Raw genomic sequence first — 7,918 nt, 5'->3', positions numbered from 1 at the left:
TGCCAGGGAGGTCTGTGCCAGCCGCCGACACCGACCAGGGTTGCACTGTCATCCTGAGGAGCGGGCGGGGCCACGGCAGGCGTTGCCCCGACGACCTCTTCACCAGCAGGCGTTTTCCCGGCGACCTCTTCGCCGGCAGGCGTTGCTCTGGCAGCATCTTCAGCGGCAGCAAGGGAGGGGGAAGGCAACGAGCTCCAAGCCCTCTCGGAGCAGAGATGGGAGGAGAGAGCAGGGGCTCTGTGAGCCTCCTCGGACCGGGGATGAGAGGGGAAAGGTGGTGTGCTCCGCGCTCCCTCAAAGCAGGGAGGGGAGGGTGAAGGGCTCCTATCCTCCCTCTCGGAGCAGGGAATGGAGGCTTGAGGGGTGGTGAGAGGGGCATTCCTGCCCCCACGCACACTGAGGATTGCCGCTTCGCCAGCAGGCTCCTGACCATCCTTCCAGGCTCCTTTTCAGCATCCTGGAAGACAGCCTGCAGCTCCTGCCAGCTGGCCAGGTGCAGTTGGACCAGGGTCTTGATGGGAGTCTCCCCAGCAGAAAGAGACACCTCGACACGTTGGTGTCCTCCTCCCGGGTTTCGGCACCACTGTAGCATGGCACATGCTCCCCTGGGCTCAATGAGGACGCTGGAGGCAGGGTTCAATGCTGCAGCAGCCTTATCTTTATTATCTGTCAGTCACTGCTGCTCGTCACTCTCGTCCCCCCCTACACCCCCCACCCCCCGTTACTGCTCAGCCTCCTGGGTCGAACGTAGCGGCCTCACTGTGTAACAGCGGTCAGGGCCCAGGCGGCGGAGCTCAGGACTTGCTCCTCCCTCTGGTGCCTCCTGTAGCCGGCACCAGCGTTGTCCTCCTCTCGCTGTCCCTCTCGTGCCTCGTGTCCGTCGGGAGAGCTTGGGCTTTGCACTCTGCCCCCCTCCACCCTCTCGGCTCTCTCCCTGGCTTCCTCGCCGAGGTGCGTCGCAGCTGCGTGCTCGGGGCGCGGGCACATGCCACAGGAATATTTAGTAGTGAGGAAATTTCAAGACTGGACTTGTTGCACAGGTGGCGTCCGATCACGGTACTATACTGGAATTCACTGAGCTCCTGAGAGCGACCCATTCTTTCACTAATGTTTGTAGAAGCAGTCCGCAGGCCTAGGTGCTTGGTTTTATACACCTGTGGCCATGGAAGTTATTGGAACACCTAAATTCAATGATTTGGATGGGTGAGTGAATACATTTGTCAATATAGTTTATTTTTACTTAGAAAATCAACAAAGCATATGCAATTCTGCACACAGCTGTACACTGTGTAAATAATTAATGATGGAAAGGAAATTAGCTAAAGCTAAAGACTAGTAGTTTAGTTAAGCATGGTAGGTTAGTTTCCAGGTTTTTCTTATCCAAACAGGGAAAGAGTATGGAAAACACAAAACAATTATCCCTATAACCCTTTAGTGGAAGGGAGAGAGAATCACCCCAATTCTGTTGTGGAGACACAGTTAAGCCTTTAAACTGTAGGCTTAAGTACATAATCATAAGATGTCTTATTATGAAGTACTTATTATGAAGCTTTCAGTAACTATATGAAACTAAAATGCATTATGCATAATGACAAAATAAGGAATAATATTCACAGATAATTGCATCAAAAAACTATTAGATGTATCTGATCTGATGCCAATTACCAGTGATGGTAACATGATGCTAGTATGCCTATGTTATTGTTCTAATACATTTACCATGTTACTACCTTTTTAATTGTCTATTAGTTTTTTATAGTTTTCATGCTATTCACACTTTCTCCATACATATTTCCACTTTAGCTCTCTTGTTTCACAGCACCATGTGTGTTCCCAGTCTCAGAGCCAAAAGTCATTGGAGGGTGTTATTGATCTTAAATGCGTTCCTTTGCAGCATTCAGCCCTAATGTAAAATTTGAATCAAGCTGGATGGCCTGCCGAGGAGCCAGGCTCATTACCATTCCTTAGTGCAGATTTCCACTAAGTATGCTGGCTGTTCACCCCGGTCCCCAGTTAGGCACTCACCGGCAGATCACGGAGCCTCCTCTGAATGAAAGCAAAGTGTGAAATGTACAATTTCAAAATGAACATCTTATTACATGGGTGGCTGGCTTATTGAACCACATTGACTGAAGCAACCCCTTTCCAGGCGATGAGAAAGTTAATTAAAATTCTGCAAAGGCTTAAAATTCAATAATCCCTCCACAACTTCCAGATGAGCTCTGGTGATTAGGAAGATTCATTATAGCGGATCTCCTTTATGCTAAGACTAAATCCTGCGCTCTGCATGTCAGAGGCAGACATCTAATCAAACTGCTTTCACAATGTACACCTTAATTCTTTTCTCAGCTTATGCAAACTACTTGTGTTGAGTGATGGTTTAAAAACATTAGGATATGTATTCACACACACAGATGAGATTTTATCAGGTATACCTACTGTACAGCTGCACTATATAAGTGAACAGTTACAGACTGTAGCCCATCTGTTGCTGTAGCCTCTCTGCACCCTGTCCACCAATGGAAAAGACCATCATCAAGTCATTCAAAGTGCTTTGATGTAAAATGTTGCACTGTAGATAAATTTACTGATTTGGTTTGCTTTTACAGTGGTGGTGGTGATGGGAACCAGGGCTCACAGTATTAGTGATGCAAATATAGTCATTTTATTTACCATCCAAAATGATTAGCAACCCTGTAGTGTCTTCTGAGCTTTTCTGTGTAATGTTGATAATAGTAAAATAGAAGTAAATATGAAAGAATGTGTTTTCTTTGGGTGCTACTTTGTCTTACAACAGCTGCATGTACCTCTCCACTATGAATATATTTTTAAAAAGGCATTTCAGGCCAAAATCTTCTCAAAACAATTGTAAAACAATGTCTTGGATATCAGACAGTGTATTTGTAGGCAGTTTGTGTAATAACCTTTGATGTAGTTTCTAGAGGCATCAGACTATTTACATCTCAATTACTGAATTATGAAGAACATTTTTAAAAAGGTAAAGTGGATTTAATAATTGGTGGTGATTCTATAGTCAGATCTACATTGGAAAAACAAAGTAATTAACCTGGCTAGATATAAATGTATTACTGTAAGTTCAGTTCTTCAAATAGCTAAATATTAAGCTAAATATGAAGAATGCATTTGCAAAAACAGGTATCTCTATTTTAATGAAATTGCATGAATCATGTTTTCTTATTGTGCATTTCAGGTCAAATTGATCAGACTGCAGTTTGGTTGTTTTGATTAAGTAGAATTAACAAAATATAGGCAACTTACAAAATTAACCCTGAATTTTTTTTTTAAATTTAGTTTTTTTGGCAAAGATAGATGATTCTAATGGTCATATCATGTTTGAGTTAAACAAAGGCATGCAATGGATACAAGTTTCTTTACAGGAAAAAAAAAAGAAAAAACATTTATCAACATCTGTAAGATCATACATACCTCGGAAAGTCCTAAGACTGAATCTCAAACGTTTCACTGCTCCCTACATAGTGCACTATGTGAGTTACGAAATTTTGGCTTTCACACCCAAATATTGCGTTTTATGTCCAGTATGAATTGTGCACACATGGATAAATCCACAGTGCTTCTTTGTTAGACACACTGTGCTCTGTTTAGATGCAGTAGCTTTTATTTTAAGACCTAAGTGCTGCACTTTGTAGGGAGAAGGGAGCCATTTGGGATCTACCGAAAACCTCATCACCTGACCCAAATAGAACAGCACTGCACTGTGTTTATTTCTGCTGTAAAATGTAAACATGCAATGCCTTGACGACAATAACGGCTGTTTGTGACAACGTATTTAGAGTTCAGAATGCACTGTGGTAAGAATAACTCGTAACTGTGAGATTGTTTTTTTTAAGGGTTGCATATATTGCTTTTTGCAAATGAACTCTTCATATTAAAGCAAACAGATTAACTTACTTTGGTACAACTGTACTTGAACTCTGCTAGATAACAAGCAAGGTTTTCATTCATTTTCAAAAAAGTTTCCAAATTTCCAAAAAGTTAAAGAAAATACAACTTAACTAGCATTTCACCTATGTGCACAAATTCCCCAAAGATTTGAGTTATAGAGAAATTCAAATCTTTATTAGCTCTCTGTAAAGTAGCTTTGACATCCCTCTGTCAAGTGTACATGGCTGTAGCCATGGGTGTAGCATGGGTGCATCAATCTGTGGGAGCTGCATCTCGGCTTACATTCAATTCTGATTTGTACTAAACAGTATTTTGTATAGTATATTAATAGCAATGGTGCCATTGGTGGTATACTAATTTGACGCAATATTTAGTATAATCACTTCTATCATTACCATCAGTTTTTTCATTTTATTGAGTTAAAAGTTTTCCATTCCATATGTGCATTTTCAGAATTTGCATAAAAGAAGTGAATGAAAAACCCTGTTGGCCTAACCATGCCATAAACATGTCATGGAAGATTTCATATGCTGTCATAGGTTTTCATGGCTGACTATGTCTGTTAATATTAGTGTCTTGTTAAAAAACTATTAATTGTCATGATGTGTAATAATCTTTGACAGCATGATGTCTCAGCAGAGTACACAGCAAAAAATGACATAAGCTGTCATGATATCAAACATTATGGCATTTGTCATGAAAATTAGAGGCAATGGTAATGAAACTTACCATATATTACTGAAAAAAAATCTGTCATGACAACTTAGCATAATATATCTTCCTTGACATGTTTAAAGCATAGTTATTTAAGGTAGTGTTGCAGGGTTCAAGTATAATATTACTTTTACCTTTTCATCAAGTAATTTTTACAGTGCAGATACAAAAAGGCAAATGCCAATGAACTGTCAGCAGTGTTTACCAGCTATCTACACCACAGTGGTTTCCCTGCTCTAACATACTGACTTTTATTACTTATTAACAATTAATTCACACGTGTAATACACACAAGGCTTATTAATCACAGATTACATGAAAAATAATAAACTGGCTGGGTTATAAGAATGTGAATGGAAACCCGGGCATGCTTGTTGTTCCTGACCATTTAAACGATTAAAGTGACATTCTATAATTGACAAAAGATTATTCTCTTGCTCAATCTCTGATGTCTAGTTTTGAACATCAACAGATTCAAAGTGGCACCCTGCTTCATGTACACTATATTTCCAAAAGTATTTGCTCGTTTGCCTTCACACGCATATGAACTTGAGTGACATCCCATTCTTAATCCATAGGGGTTAATATGATGTCAGCCCACCCTTTGCAGCTATAACAGCTTCAACTCTTGTGGGAAAGCTTTAGAGTGTGTTTATGGGAATTTTTGACCATTCTTCCAGAAGTTTTTGTGAGGTCAGACACAGATGTTGGACAAGAAGGCTTGGCTCACAGTCATTGCTCTAATTCATCCCGAAGGTGTTCCATCAGGTTGAGGTCAGGACTCTGTGCAGGCCAGTCAAGTTCTTCCACACCATACCCTCTCATCCATGTCTTTATGGACCTTGCTTTGTGCACTGGTGCCCAGTCATGTTGGACCAGGAAGGGGCCGTCCACAAACTGTTCCCACAAAGTTGGGAACATGAAATTGTTCAAAATCTCTTGGAGCTGAAGCATTAAAAGTTCCTTTCGTTGTAAATAAGGGGCCGAGCCCAACTCCTGAAAAACAACCCCACACCAAACTTTACACTTGGCACAATCCGGTCAGACAAGTACTGTTCTCCTAGCAACCGCCAAACCCAGACTCCATCAGATTGCCATACGAAGATGCGTGATTAGTCACTCCAGAAAACACGTCTCAACTGCTCTAGAGTCCAGTGGCGGCGCTTTTCACCACTGACGCTTTGCATTGCGCTTGATGATGTAAGGCTTGGATGCTGCTGCTCAGCATGGAAACCCATGCTGTTCTTGAGCTAATCTGAAGGCCATATGAAGTTTAAAGGTCTGTAGCAATTGACTCTGCAGAAAGTTGGCGACCTCTGCGCACTATATGCCACAGTATCTGCTGATCCTGCTGTCATTTTATGTGCCCTACCACTTGGTGCACCCCATTCTTTCATAAATGGTTGTAGAAATAGTCTGCATGCCTAGGTGCTTGATGCTCAATGATTTGGATAGGTGGCTGAATACTTTTGGCAATATAGTGTTGGAATACCTTACAGATGAGCATCACAACAAACCTGCAAGCTGTTCCTCCCTCACAGACACTGTCTTGAATTATCCATATCTGCGATTTGTGACCAGGAGCAATTCCTTTCTCTCCCCAAGCTCAAGAGACCCATTGTCTGAGCTTGAACAGCACAACACACAAATGCAGTGAACCTCTGTGGAGTACAAACATTTCAGTCTCTCGTTTATGTACGTTAAAATATTAATTGAAGTACATTAGATTTATATCATCACTCTTACAAATAGAGGTTATTTAATGGTTCTTGGCTTGCTTGTAAGGTTGTATGTATGGAAAAATAACAGTTTACTTGAACTCTGCTATATAACAGTCACATAACCATAACATAAACATGTCATGGTAGATGTCATATGCTGTCATGAATTGTCATTTTTGCTAAGTGAACTTTCATTATCCATCATGACATCAGACATTACGGCATCTGACATGACAGTTAATGGTATCTAACTGAAAAATCATCTGTCTTGACAACTGACAGCATATCTGTCATGACATGTTTATGTCATGGGTATGACTATGCTTTGTAGCAGGATTCAAATGAAATGTTACTGAAAAATCTGTAAAGGGACCATATCATGGGAAATCATATTTTTAACTGCAGGAGTTAGATGTACTAAGTAAACACTGTGAAAGTTTCAGAAACACTGTTCGGTCCATACAGTCCATATATGGAATCAAAGCTACATAAACAAATTGTTTTAAATTCACTATTTCTGTGATGTCACACAATCATATTTGCATATATTCTCCTATTCAGCCTGTAGTGTCCCAACCATTCACACTGAAATTAAAAGAAGTTTTTCAGCCTGGACTGCTTTTTGAAGAAGGCATGATACAGGGCAGCCAATCAGAACAGAACTGATTTACATATCTATCAGTCTTAAAGGCACAGTAACAAAAACAGCCAGATTAATTTTAATTGATACAAAGAGGTTAAAAAATGGTCATGCAAAATTTAATTATGGCTGGTTTTAGTACAAAAACTCACACAAACCATATGTACCTTTGGGGGAAAAAAATAATAAAATACAAGAATAATTTAGGGCCTTTTAATAGGACAACCTTGTTCCATAGCAATCTTATCTGTAAAAGGCTGGTGATCGGACTCCCCTGATATAGAACCTTTGGATTATATGGAAGTGTTGGTAACACTTCATTTCACTCAAGGCTACCTAAATTAGGACTTCATTACACATGAATAAGCACTGAATAACATTTATATAGCAATACTTGAGTATTTATGAATAGTTTGTAATTAATCGCAAGATGACATAAGATGTTTTGTGAAGTAAATAACATTGGACTGACATGAGGGACCTTAAACTGAAGTGATGCACAGTCTGCTTCATTTATAACACTATTATAACAGTCCTTCTCAAATGGAGCTTATACAAGGCTATGAAGAGGCCTAGATAAAAACACTCTTTCAGTTGTATATAAGAACAAAAGTTCGGTTTTTAATGCATTACAAAAGGAATAAACATCGTTCATCCGTATGTCAAAACCTTAAAATGCCAGGCTTACTACATTTACATAAAACATCCTATTTCATCTTGTGATTTATACCATAAGCTGTTCATTAACACAAAACTATTGCTTTATAAGTACATAATTCAATACTTATTCATCTGTTATTAAATCCCCATGCAGGTAGCCTTCAAATAAAGTGATACCAAGGTTTTTTCAAACTTTAAAAAGGTTCACCCTTATTTACAAAAAAATTCTTTAAAGTAAAGTGGTTCTTCTATTGCATCA

The sequence above is a fragment of the Pygocentrus nattereri genome, chromosome 10 (assembly GCF_015220715.1).
Source record: "Pygocentrus nattereri isolate fPygNat1 chromosome 10, fPygNat1.pri, whole genome shotgun sequence".
Taxonomy (NCBI): Eukaryota; Metazoa; Chordata; class Actinopteri; order Characiformes; family Serrasalmidae; genus Pygocentrus; species Pygocentrus nattereri.
Note: the sequence above shows the minus strand (reverse complement) of the source record.